Raw genomic sequence first — 13,687 nt, 5'->3', positions numbered from 1 at the left:
TCGAGGGAGATGTTAAAAAATTTTATGAGTTTTTGAAAATGTTGTCTAACATAATTGAAAAATCCATAACATATATGAGAGAGTATATTTCATAATATACAGTTGACCCTTGAACAACATGGGTTTGAACTGGCAGGTTAACTTATACATGGATTTTTTTTTGCTATGGTACAGTACTGTGAAAGTATTTTCTCTTATGATTTTCTTAATGACGTTTTTCTCTAGCTTCCTTTATTATAAGAACACAGTATGTAATACATGCAACATACAAAATATATGTTAGTCGACTGTTATTGATAAGGCTTCTGGTCAATAATAGGCTATTAGTGGTTAAGTTTTTGGGGAGTCAAAAGTTATACGCAGATTTTTGACTGCGCAGGGGTCAGCACCCATAATCTCCGTGTTGTTCAAGGGTCAACTGTACATCATTTGCCTTTTCTTTTTCAAGAATGTGCATCACTCCATTTGCCAGTCTAAGACATTCCATTTTATAGGTAAGAAGAAGGAAAGAGGGAAGAGTAATGGCCAATTCCTTTCTTACTTGTTACTGATCAGATTCTTAGCAGCTGCCTCTTCTCGGATTTCTTCCACAAAGAAATGATTTTTCTAACTATTAATTACCTTGCCGATTGCAGATACTTCACTCATAATAAACAAAACCACACTTTGTGTCAAAACCATCACTTTTCTTTAGCTATTTGTTCAAGAGCTACGTGAGCCCTAAACTGTAATCGGGCTTCCATGGAATAGTCCTTGTAGTTTTTTATGCTGTCTAGGTTTTTTGTTGCACTGTCATAATCTCCTTTTAGATAGTGAAGAATTCCTAGTTCGTAGTAAGTATATGGCACCAAGTAGTGGTCATATTTTAACAATTTCTCCTTTTGAATGACACGATTAAAGTAATGCTCAGCTGTCGAATATCTGCCTAAGTGTTTCAGGCATAGACCTTTCAGTAAATTTAACAAACTGATGTCATCTGTGCCATACTCCTTATTTGGATTTTCTCGTAAAAGGTCTTGTCCTCTATTAATTATCGAGAGCCAGCTTGAAATAAGGTCTAGTTTTTTGCTCATGACTCGGAAACCACTACAGGCATAAATGAATTCCAGAATGGGCTGTGCTGTGAACCAGCCCGTGGTCGTGCCATAGCGCTGACCCTTCTCAGCAACAAACTTCTCTATTGGCACAGAAGTTCCCAAGATTTTGATTCTCAGGCTATCCACTTTTAAGAAGAGAGAGTTTATGTCCTCGCTCCCTGATTTGACAGAATCAGAAGGAAGCAGGGCAAGTAGCATAGTTTTACTGTACATGTATATTGCCTTGGACCACCTGCTGTTATGATACAGTAGATCGGCATAGCGGTAAGCTCGCTTCCAATTCCGCGTAAAAATGTGGCACCACATGAGTTCCCAGTAACAGAGGTGATGAATCTGCTTCCATTCGTTTTGAATCAAAATGCACTCCTCTAATACTAACTGTGCATTTTCAAAATTTCCTTTCAGCATACTAAGACGCGCATGAAAAAATTTAAGTATGACACAGTTTGGAAATTTCTGGAGGTATATTAGGAAGAGGTCCTCTGCAGCAGAATTGTGACCCTTTTCAACACCAACAGCTATATAGATATAACTGTAATAAAAGAGGAGAGTCAAAACACTTAAGATATTATTTATATGGGATTCAGATGCACTCTCATAAAGCAAAGTCAGGCCCACCTCTTTATTACCGGAATATCCAGCAATATTGAGTAGTTTAAGGGTCTTTGGGGGCAAAAGCGATAATATCAGATTGAATGCTCCAAGTCCAAATTTCACTCCTCCAACTAGGTGTCGGTAGGTTTTGCTGTGGTTGTGAGGTATCTGTGTTAATACTTGTTGACAGTCTTTGTATATTTGATAACTTAACCCGATGTTGATTGCGCTTTTAAGAAAACCAAACATACTGTCATCCTGTATAAATGTGATGGTGGATTTCAGAATCAAACACTCAGCATAGCAGACTTCCGCATGCAGTTCCTCTTCTTTGATAGCCTTTATTCCCTGTTTACTCACTAGATGAGAAAAACTTGTCATCCTAGATTTTCTTCGGAAACTGTTACAGGTTTTCAAAGCCTCCTTTGTGGCAGTCATTCCAATCTGTAGATCCAGGGGATCAAAAGTCAAGATGGCCTTGACAACCATAAGGATATTATAAATTAGAGCATGGTATATGCTGTTTTTCGACCACGGATGAATGAGATCTATGGCCTCTGAGAATCTGTTATTTAGAAATAAATATGATCCAGTTGTGCATTCTTCCAGGGAAGATGTTAGATTCATTGTTGATGCCATAGGGATAACTTCATAGGCGTCTTCAAACTTGTCCTCTTCACTTTCTGCCTTACTTAGAGTGACTGATGTAAAGTTACTCCCCTTATCATTTTCTCTTCTACTTACAGTAAATGACATATTTGCTCTCCTACTTTAGAGACAGGCGGTATCTGAAGGGAAGAGGCGTAGCGGCAATAAGGGTAGGTCCTGCTCTCCCAACTAGGCTCACTTCTGCAGCCTGAGGTGTCACTGTTACAATGAAGGCAGACAAACTAATAGTGTGGGTACAGCATTAGGAGATCCTCATCTATACCAGACAAAGAGGGAGGGGGAGAGAAAGAGAATTTTATTTACCTAAGAGGTATTTCTGAGAAGTTCAAATCATTTGTAATACATAGAAAACATATGATGTAAAACCAAAAATTCTTTCATCAATAACATACATTTTCAGAAATGTTGATGGGGCAAGGCTTATTCCCTTTAAAAAAATTTTTTTTGTTTGAGTATAGTTGACACACTCCCTATTCTTCACCCCTCCCCCCAGCTTCATTGAGATAAAATTGACAAAACTGTAAGATATTTAAAATCTATAACATGTTGGTTTGGGGGGGATAAGAACATTTTTCTACTCTCAGCAAATTTCTTAAATATTTTTTTAAAGATTTTATTTATTTATTTGAGAGAGAGAATGAGATAGAGAGCATGAGAGGGGAGAGGGTCAGAGGGAGAAGCAGACTCCCCGCTGAGCAGGGAGCCCGATGCGGGACTCGATCCCAGGACTCCAGGATCATGACCTGAGCCGAAGGCAGTCGCTTAACCAACTGAGCCACCCAGGCGCCCTACTGTCAGCAAATTTCAATTATACAATACAGTATTATCAGCTATAGTCACCATGTTATATATTAGATCCTCAGACCTTATTCATCTTATAACTGAAAATTTGTGTCCTTTTATCAACCTCTCCTCATCCCCCCCACCCCCAGTCCTTGTTCTTAATGTTCCCATAAGGGGACTTTTCTGCTAGAGGAATACTCTGGGCTGACTTCTGGCTGGGAGCTGATAAAAGAACCTGGAAGAGTATTGCTCTGTGCCTTCTGAATTCCTCCTTTTTGAATTGGCCTGTTCAGAGTCTGAAACCAAAAACCAGGAAGAGGGGCACCTGGGTGGCTCAGTCCTTAAGCATCTGCCTTCGGCTCAGGTCATGATCCCAGGGTCCTGGGATCGAGCCCCACATCAGGCTCCCTGCTAGATTGATCCTTTAAAAAGTAGGAAGCCTGCTTCTCCCTCTCCCTCTGCCTCTCCCCGTACGTGTGCTTTCTCTCTGTATCTCTGTGTCTCAAATGAATAAATAAAATCTTAAAAAAAAAACAGGAACAGTTTTCTGCTCTCTAGCTGTGCCAGGGACCAGGTGGGTAAATGTTTAATTAGGGGCTGAAGCATCAGTGAGCCCACTTGGCAGCACATCACATCTGAAATCATAGTAACTATCAACTTAATCAAAAAGGTCATGTTTTGGTGTTGTTCTGCCTCTTGCATCTATATCCTATTGGTTCTGAACTCAGGCAGGAAAAGGCATGTTATTTATTGACCCCTAAGGCCATCTCCTCCTCCTCCAACTCTTGCATTCCCTCTTTAGATGATTGGTACCATCATCCACACTAGATCTCTTTTTTTCCCCCTCCTCTCATATCCATCAGTGACCAAACCCTGTCAGATCTGCTTTGCTGAATGCAGTACCTCTCTCTTGTCCTCCAAATCACCCTGGACATTCTTCTTTAACAAGGTTATAATATGGTAAAATGGTATAAAATGGTAAAATGCACAGACTGTGAAGTTAGACTGGTTAGGTTTGAATCTGGCTTCTCCACTTGCTTGGCTTTACTGTGCCTCTGTTTCTGCAAATAGGGAATAACAGTACTTCTACCAAAGAGTGGTTGGGAAAATTAGGTAAATTAATATATGTAAAGGGGTCAGGAGAGTACCTGGCATCCATAGTAAATACTCAATATATTATTCTATACACATCCCCCCATAGCCTGGCATATAGCAGGTGAATGCTGAATTGTTTTAAATGGGGTTTGGGATGCAGACTGCTGTGTGTAGGAGTCCCATAGCTTTTGGTGATAGAAGTGGAGTCATTCTGCCATTCTTTTGCTTAAAATGTTTTGTCTGAAATGTCTTCTTTTCCTCTGTCTGCTTGTCTACCTTTTTTTTTTTTAAGATTTTATTTATTTGACAGAGAGAGATACAGCGAGAGGAGGAACACAAGCAAGGGGAGTGGGAGAGGGAGAAGCAGGCTTCCCGCCAAGCAAGGAGCCCAATGCGGGGCTCGACCCCAGGACCCTGGGACCATGACCCGAGCCGAAGGCAGATGCTTAACGACTGAGCCACCCAGGCGCCCTGTCTGCTTGTCTACTTTTGAAAGGATCAATCTAGCAGGGTGCCTGGCTGGTTCCATTGGTAGAGCATGCAACTCGATCTCAGAGTTAAAAGTTTCAGCCCCACGCTGGGTGTAGAGATTACTTAAAAGTATAATCTCTAAAAAAAAAAAAAAAAAAGATCAGTCTAGTAAGAATGGATTAGGGAACACTAACACAGAGCTGGGAAGATCAGTCAAGTAGGGGCTTGAGTAAAAGAGAGAGGGAGAAGTTGAAGGTTCAGAAAGGAATATTCAAGGAAAAAGAGGCAGAGAGGGATGCACAGAGCACAGGTGCAGGGAGGTAAAGCCTTAAACAAGATGAGGAAAAACCTCTTGCGCTAACAGAGAAGAGCCTTCCTTTCTGTCATTCATTTACTACAGATTGAATTGAGCTCCTTCAATATACTGAGCACTCTTCTTGGTGCTGGGGATACAGCAGTGAACAAAACAAAGACCTGGCTCCCATGGATTTGGTTTTCTTAGGGGAGGGGCATTCTGGCAGGGAGAGGGATGTTGTGATGGGGAGGAAAATGATAAATAGATGAATAAGCAACGTGTCAGCAGTTGAGGGGCACCTAGTGGCTCAGTCGTTAAGCGTCTGCCTTTGGCTCAGGTCGTGATTCCAGGGTCCTGGGATCAAGCCCCGCATCGGGCTCCCTACTCTGTGGGGAACCTGCTTCTCCCTCTCCCTCTCCCCCGGCTTGTGTTCCCTCTCTCACCGTGTCTCTCTCTGTCAAATAAATAAATAAAATCTAAAAAAAAAAATGTCAGCAGTTGATATACCACTATGAAGAAGAATAAGACAGATTAAGACAGAATAAGAATTTAAAGAGTAGGGCGCCTGGGTGGCTCAGTTGGTTGGGCGACTGCCTTCGGCTCAGGTCATGGTCCTGGAGTCCCGGGATCGAGTCCCACATCGGGCTCCCTGCTCAGCGGAGTGTCTGCTTCTCCCTCTGACCCTCTTCCCTCTCGTGCTCTCTATCTTTCATTCTCTCTCTCTCTCGAATAAATAAAAATAAAATCTTTAAAAAAAAAAGAATTTAAAGAGTAATGGGGTGTGAGGTACTTGGTATTTTATGTAGGGTAGTCAGGGAAATCCTCCCCAGTAAGGTGACATTTGAGCAGAGATGTAGATGTGAGAATCTCTTGATCTCTTCTTTCAGTCTAAGATAAGTGAACATCCTATGTGTTCCCATGATGCCTTGTGCTTACCTCTATGCCAGCACTTGCTATATATATATTTTTAAACATCTATCTTCTTCCTGCATCTTTTATTTTTTTTTAAAGATTTTATTTATTTATTCATGAAAGACAGAGAGAGAGAGGCAGAGGGAGAAGCAGGCTCCCAAGGAGCAGGGAGCCCGATGCGGGACTCGATCCCAGGACCCTGGGATCATGATCTGAGCCAAAGGCAGATACTTAACCATCTGAGCCACCCAGGCGCCCCTGCATCTTTTATATCTATCTTCATCACCAAGTACAATGACTGGCACTTAGTCATTAAACTAAATTAGCATTTATTGAATGGCTATAACAGTTTTCAATTTACATATACTAAGATAAATTCAAGATGAAGTAATCATTTAACTGTTAAAACTATGAGACAAAAAAAATAACAGTGAATACTACAAAGAATTGATGTCCTTAATATAGTAAGAGATCCTAAGAATCACTAAGCTAGAAAAAAACACCCCAACAGAAAAGTCAACAAAGGACATAAACGAATTGCCAGTAAGCATAATGTTGAATTTCATTGTAAATAACAAAATGCAAATTAAAAAAAATAGCTATCTTAAAAATGAAATTTGGCAGATTAAAAAAATTCATCCAGTGTTAATGAAGGTGCAGAAAACCAAGTACCTTTGTGGACTTGTTGGTGGGTATACAAGTGGCTGCAACCATTTTGGAGAGCTATTTGGCAACATGTTTTAAAAGCTTTTACATTTTTTTAAAGATTTATTTATTTTAGAGGGGGGGAGGAGGGGCAGAGGGAGAGGGTGAGAATCCCAAAGCTGACTCCCCACTAAGCATGAAACCTGACGGCTGGGGGGGGGGGGGGCGTGGCTTTCCTGTGGGGTTTGTCATGGGGCTTGATCCCACAACCCTGAAATCAAGAATCAGTCACTGAACTGACTGAGCTACCCTGGTGCCCCAGCTTTTACATTTTTTTTACACTCTTTGACCGAGTAATTTCACTTATGGAATTATTCTAAGGAAATAATCAGGGTTATACATAAATATCTATCAAAGGTATATATACTTCAGCATTATTTATAATACAAAAAAATGAAAAGAATCTAAATTTCTTACAATAGTAGATACTGATGAAATGGAATACCACTGCAAACATTATAATGTTGTAGAATATTTAATAACGGGAAATTGTTTATGGTGTAATACACTGTATTAGTCGGGGTTCTCCAGAGAAGCATAACTAATGCCAGATATATACAAAATAATATATAAAATAAGGAATTGGTTCATGCAATTCTGGAGGCTGAGAAGTCTCAAGATCTGTAATTGACAAGCTGAAGACCCAGGAGCCAATGGTATAAATTCTAATCCGAAAGCCGGCAGGCTCAAAATCCAGGAAGAGCCAATTTTTCAGTTAGAGCCCTAAGGCAGGAAGAGACTGGTGTCCTGGCTCAGGCAGTCATACAGGAGGAATTCTATCTTGCTCAGCCTTTTGTTCTGTTCTATTCAGGTCTTCAATTGATTGGATGAGGCCCACCCATAATAGCGGAGGCAATCTGCTTTACTCAGTCTATTGATTCAAACGTTAATCTCACCCAAACACCCTCACCAACACACCCAGAATAATATTTGGCCAAATGTCTGGTCCTGTGGACCAGTCACGTTGAGTCATAAAATTAACCATCATATATACTAAGTAAAAAGAAAAGGTTTTTACAAAACTATATCATATAATTTTTTTCCAAAGTGATATAGGCATAGGTAAAAATTGGAACTATAAATTTCAGATTATTAATAATGGTTATATCTGAGTGGTTGGATTATGGATAACATTTATATTCTTTATTTAACAACATTCAGTAAATACTGAGCACCTACTATGTGATAAGGACTATGCTAGGAACTAGGCATACCATAGTTAATGAGATAGCTTTGGACCCTGCCCTCACAAAATTCACAGCCTGGTATTTGTGCTATTATATAATTTCCACAATCAACATGTTACTTATAATCAGGGAAAAAAAGCCTGTGATAGTTTTGCGGGCTTATCTCATGTAATTCTCACAACTGGATGAGGTGGATATTATTGTCATTTCTCTTTTATGTATGGGGAAACTAAGTCCAAGTGAAGTTAAGTTACTTGCCCAAAATTATAGTTGGTGTGTGTAGGGAGAACAGGATTCAAACCCAGGTAGTTGGACTGCAGAGCTTATAGTCCTAGTCAACATTACAACATGAGCTAACTTATTTGTTTATTTATTTACTTTTATTTAATTTTTAAAAATTTATTTAATCTCTACACCCAGTGTGGGGCTTGAACTCACAACCCCAAGATCAGGAGTCACATGCTTTTCTGACTGGGCCAGTCAGGTGCCCCAAACTTCTTCTTCTTTTTTTTTTTTAAGATTTTATTTATTTATTTGAGAGAGAGAGATCATGAGCAGTGGGGAAGGATAGAGGGAGAAGCAGACTCCCTGCTGAGCAAGGAGCCCATACAGGACTCAATCCCAGGACCTTGGGATCATGACCTGAGCCAAACGCAGATGCTTAACTGACTGAGCCACCCAGGGGCCCCCCAAAAATTAAGCGTCTGCCTTTGGCTCTGGTTTGGCTCCCTGCTCAGCGGGGAGCCTGCTTCTCCCTCTGCCTCTCCCCCTGCTTGTGCTCTCTCTCTTTGTCAAATAAGTAAATAAAATCTTAAAAAATAAAGTCATTTGGCAATTATTTATTGAACATCTCCTTTGTACCTGGCACTGTTCTAAGATGCTTGGTCTACAACAGTGAATAAGCAAGTATTTTACTGGGAAAGTTAAACCATGTAGGATTATTGTGGTTTTTTTTATTCTGCTTTTCATATTTTCCATTTTCTGCAGCAAAAGTAAATTATTTTTATAATTAAAGTTTTTACATTCCCAATTTAATATCACATGAATAATTAATAATTTTTTTAAAAGATTTTATTTGAGAGAGAGAGAGAGCACACAGAGGGAAAGGGAAGAAGCAGACTCCCCACTGAGTAGAGAGGCCAACACAGGGCCCAATCCCAGGACCCCGAGATCATGACCTGAGCTGAAGGCAGATGCTTAACTGACTGAGCCAACCAGGTGCCCCTGGAAAATTAATAATCTTATCCATATAACCCAACGAAATAATTGAGCTAAGTACAGAAGAACATACAACACTGCGGTCCAAAATAACTCAAAATTTTGAATTGGATTATGGTTATTAGCTTTAAATCATTTTTCAAATTATGCTTGAATGTATATCACATGAATGAATACAAATGAGACAACAAATGTCTAAAACATTAAGTGGTTTTTCTAAAACCAAGTAGTAAATTGCAGAGACAGGATTCAATTTCAAGTCTTCTAAGTCCCAGGTCATTGCTCTTTTCATTAACTCAGACTGTATTCATCAAAGAGGTAGCTGGATGGCCTTGGGCAAATAATTTTATTTCTCTGATTCTAGGAAGTGATACATTTAAGCTAAGCTTTTAAATATAAGTAGGACTTTCATAGATAGGACTGTTCATAGAAACAATGAAGGATATTAATATAAGGATAATGGCATAAGGAAAGGGGCAGAGGTTTGTTCAAAAATGAGCAGTTTACTTTTATTTGTAAAGTGAAAAAAAGAGTTAACATATGTAAAACACTTAGTATAGTGTATGGCACATAGTAAATACTCAGTGAATACTCCATCCCCACGTTGGGCATGGAGCCTCGTTAAAATAAAAAAATTAAAAAATTATATACTAATTAGAAATGTTATATCTGAGTTAGTGAAAAGTTAAAGGATATTTTGGAAGAATTAAATTTTATATATTCTAAAGTTTGTGTGTGGGGGTGTATATAGGCTATAAAAGTGCTTCATTAAAGAAGGAAACAACATATTGATAAATTGACCCTCAAATATGTGGTATTATTTCACATTCCCATTACTGTGTATAAGTGCCAATTTCACTGCACTCCTGACAAAAACAGCATATTGTTTTAATTTGCATTTTTAGTAAGGATAGACGTGTTTTTTTCTTTGTGGTTCTTCTTTTCTTGTTTGTTTCTGTGGGTTTGTTGTTTTTTTTTCTATTTTTTACCGGGTGAAGTCATTCTCTTTTTTTTAAAGTAAGCTCTGTGCCCAAGGTGGGACTTGAAGTCAAGACCCTGAGGTAAGAGTCACATGTTCTACCGACTGAGCCAGCCAGGAACCCTGTCATACTTTGTTCTTAGCTAGAGATTCCAGACTTGGATTTTGGGAACTAGGTAGATCTGAAAAACTTTTTCCTTTTTTTTTTTTTAAGATTTTATTTATTTATTTATTTGACAGAGAGAGAGAGAGCACAAGAAGGGGGGAGAGATAGGCCAGAGGGAGAGGGAGAAGCAGGCTTCCCGCCGAGCAAGGACCCCCAAATGTGGGGCTCAATCCCAGGGTCCCGGGATCACGACCCAAGCTGAAGGCAGACGCCCAACCGACTGAGCCACCCAAGCGCCCCCACAAATTTTTTTCTATCAAGAAACCATGAAGAGGAGTGCTGGGCTGGCTCAGTCAGAGGATCATACTGACTCTTGATCTCACGGTTGTGAGTTGGAGCCCCATGTTGGGTGTAGAGATTACTAAAAATAAACAAACTTAAAGGAAGAAAAAGAAAACATGAGGTTTTTTAAAAAAGTACTCTTAGCATCCTTTCATTGGGGGCGCCTGGGTGGCTTAGATGGTTAAGCCTCTGCCTTTGGCTCAGGTCAAGGTCTCCAGGTCCTGGGATTGAGCCCCATATTGGGCTCCCAGCTCAGTGGGGAGTCTGCTTCTCCCTCTCCCTCTGCCTCTCCCCCTGCTTGTGCTCTCTGTCTCTCTCTCAAATGAATAAATAAATTTTAAAGAGGGGGGGAGGAACATTTAAAAAAATAAGACATATTCACAGAATAAAAGATGGTTCTTCCCAAGAAAGAGTGGTTGGCAATAGTTCCTAGTTTTCTGGAATTGGAGATATTTTTATCAAAGTTCTGATAGTCCTCGTGGCAAGATTTGGGTACCACTGCACTCACTGTGTTATAATTCTAAGTCTTAGTCTCATTTGAAAAATGAGGTAGTTAAACTGATTTAATAAAATTCCTCATTTCTCTATGTGTTTCAAACCACTTCTTTATTTTTTTAAAAAAGATTTTATTTATTTGAGAGAGAGAGAGAGAGCACAAGCTGGGCAGGGGGAGAGGGAGAAGCAGACTCCCCATTGAACAGGGAGCCCGACCTGGGACTTGATCCCAGGACGCTGGGATCAGGGCCCCAGCCAAATGCAGCCACTCAATTGACTGAGCCACATAGGCACCCCTCAAACTGCTCCTTTCTTACGAAGTCTGAACCTACCTCTTTGAGTCATGGTGTATGTATCCATTTGTCATTGGCTTGGGAATAGGTTTTCTATTTGCTTTTTTAAAAAAGGTATACTTAGAAATTAGCTTCAAAGGGGCACCTGGGTGGCTCAGTTGGTTAGGTGTCTGATGCAATTTCAGCTCAGGTCATGATTTCAGGGTCATGAGATCGAGCCCCGAGTTGGGCTCCAAGCTGGGCATGGAACCTGCTTAAGATTCTCTCTCTCCCTCACCCCTCTGCTCCTCCCTCTCTCTCTCTTTCTCTCAAAAAAAAAAAAAGCTTCAAAGACTTTGTAATAAAAAGCAACACCTTCCCCATTGTTCATGAACATGTATCTCCCCATTCCGTAGGCAAATGCCATAGAACCTTAAAGAAGGTTTTAGCATTTGATTTTGGGATTCCTGTAAATTCTCTTTTCATGAAGAAAATTTATTTTTCTGCCTTGTTGCTTTTTATAAGTGTCAGATTGTTTTTGTCTGTATGGATAGGGTCAAAGAAGAAAAGTGACAATTTCACGTAGAAGTCAATGAGTGAAGAGACAAAGATGTCTTAGGAGTGGCCACATAAGGCTAGTTACTGTGTTTCAGGGTCTAGTCCCCAGCTTTGCAGAAACAAAACTTCACTTTTGTCAGTGTACCTAGGTCATATCAAATTTTTAGCAACTGACAAAGGTTAGTCAAAACACTGCTACTCCCGTCCCTCTTCATTCTCCTAACAGCTAACATTTATTAAATACTCAGTATGTGCTAGACGCTGGGCAATGTTAATTGCTTGATTTACCTCATCTAATCCTAACAACAACTCTCTAAGATGGGTAGTCTTGCAAACCCCATTTTGCAGATGAGGAAGCTGAAGTACCAGGAGATTAACAACTTGATCAAGGGTAGGCAGCTATTAAATAGTGGAGCCAAGCTTCAAACCCAACTGTCACACTCCATGAGCTTATGCTCTAAATCATTATACTATACTATACTATACTATACTATACTATACCTACCTAAAAGTATATACCACCTGTTTTAAGGAAATAATTCATAAACAGAAATCGTTTTTATTAATTTACAGTAGAGGATATTCATTTCCAGGGACTAAAAGATCAGTATCAAAACATCAAATAAGGGAAGTCAACGGTCTTGAGCAGTAATCTTTAAGCACAGCAGAGGGCTGGCTAATAACATAGGTTCTCTCCTAAGATAGTGCTGAATGAACTGCTAAACTCTATCCAAGCCAGTCTAGCTCTCTCTAGTGAAGACAACAAGCTGACCAAGTCCCTTTCATTGATATTCTTTCTTTAGATAAGGAACAACATAATTGAACTGGGGTTTGATGGTTTTACAGTTCCACACTTTTTAATACAATCAGGCATTCCTCAGAAAGCCTCATTTTTCCTAGATTGTTTTATACTCCTAAACCACCCATTTAGGTAATATTTGTATCAGTGGATCACTCTTGCATCACATTTTCACTCTTCCTAGTTTCACCCTTTGAGGTTGGTGAAGGCACAGGCATTCTTAATGAGCCACCGTTGCTCCCCCACCCCCATATTCACACTTCAGTACTGATCCTAGTCCAGTACTTGGCTAATGAAAAGTTAATTTCTTTATACAATATGGAAGAATTATAAACATGATTCTGAGAATTTTTCCTTCCTAGAATTTTGTAAGAGCATTCTAGAGGGAATTGAAGATTATGAAATGTCGAAAAAAGAAAAGCAAATTGTAGTTGAATATAGCTGTTTGGACTGACCCACAGTACATACATGTATAAAGCAGATATATAAATACATATGAAAAGACTAGTGTTTAGAAGTACAGACTATTTCTTTACATTAAAAATAGATACATGTGCAAAAGGTCTAAATTTGTTTTTGTTTTAAGGTTTTCACATATAAGCTAAAATAGTGACAATGATTTAAAAGTGAAACTAAAATGGAGAAGAAAAGAGAAAGAGTGAACTTTTTCTTTAATGCTTCTCTGGAAAAACTGAATCTGGGAAATGCAGATAAATTTTGAAAGCTGCTGTCAAAGGATTAAGAATTAACCCACCTTCTCCTAAACTAATAATATAATCAATATTTAACAACAGTAATATATCAAGAATTACTTAAAAACTTCGTATTAGGAAATCTTAGAATATTCGTTGAATTAAGTAGCTTTTATATTCCACTTGAATCTGGGAAGGTGATCTTAATTTAACTCACAATGCTATAGGCAGAAATTTATTGGCTGAAACTGATTTCAAAAGAATCAGTGGGAATAAAAGTACACTGTACAATAATATCTCCCTGATTTGGACTTTTAGTGAAAAGAACTCGTTATGTGTTCTTAGAGAAAGAGTGTACAGTAGAATAGTGTATGGAAATACTATGCGGAACTGTTGTTTTTTCATGGTACCAGCCTAG

The 13,687-nt window shown here is 39.2% G+C and overlaps 1 pseudogene; it reads right to left on the bottom strand.

Moving 5' to 3' along the window:
• Nucleotides 1-680: 680 nt before the first annotated feature.
• Nucleotides 681-2,447, bottom strand: LOC114219647 (tetratricopeptide repeat protein 39B pseudogene; annotated as a pseudogene).
• Nucleotides 2,448-13,687: the final 11,240 nt, after the last annotated feature.

This window comes from Eumetopias jubatus, unplaced genomic scaffold, assembly GCF_037043125.1.
Source record: "Eumetopias jubatus isolate StellerSeaLion01/CBP00866 unplaced genomic scaffold, mEumJub1_p1.0 scaffold_9, whole genome shotgun sequence".
In the NCBI taxonomy this organism is placed as follows: domain Eukaryota; kingdom Metazoa; phylum Chordata; class Mammalia; order Carnivora; family Otariidae; genus Eumetopias; species Eumetopias jubatus.
The sequence above is the reverse complement of the archived record's forward strand: the minus strand, read 5'-3'. Positions and strand labels throughout refer to the sequence as shown.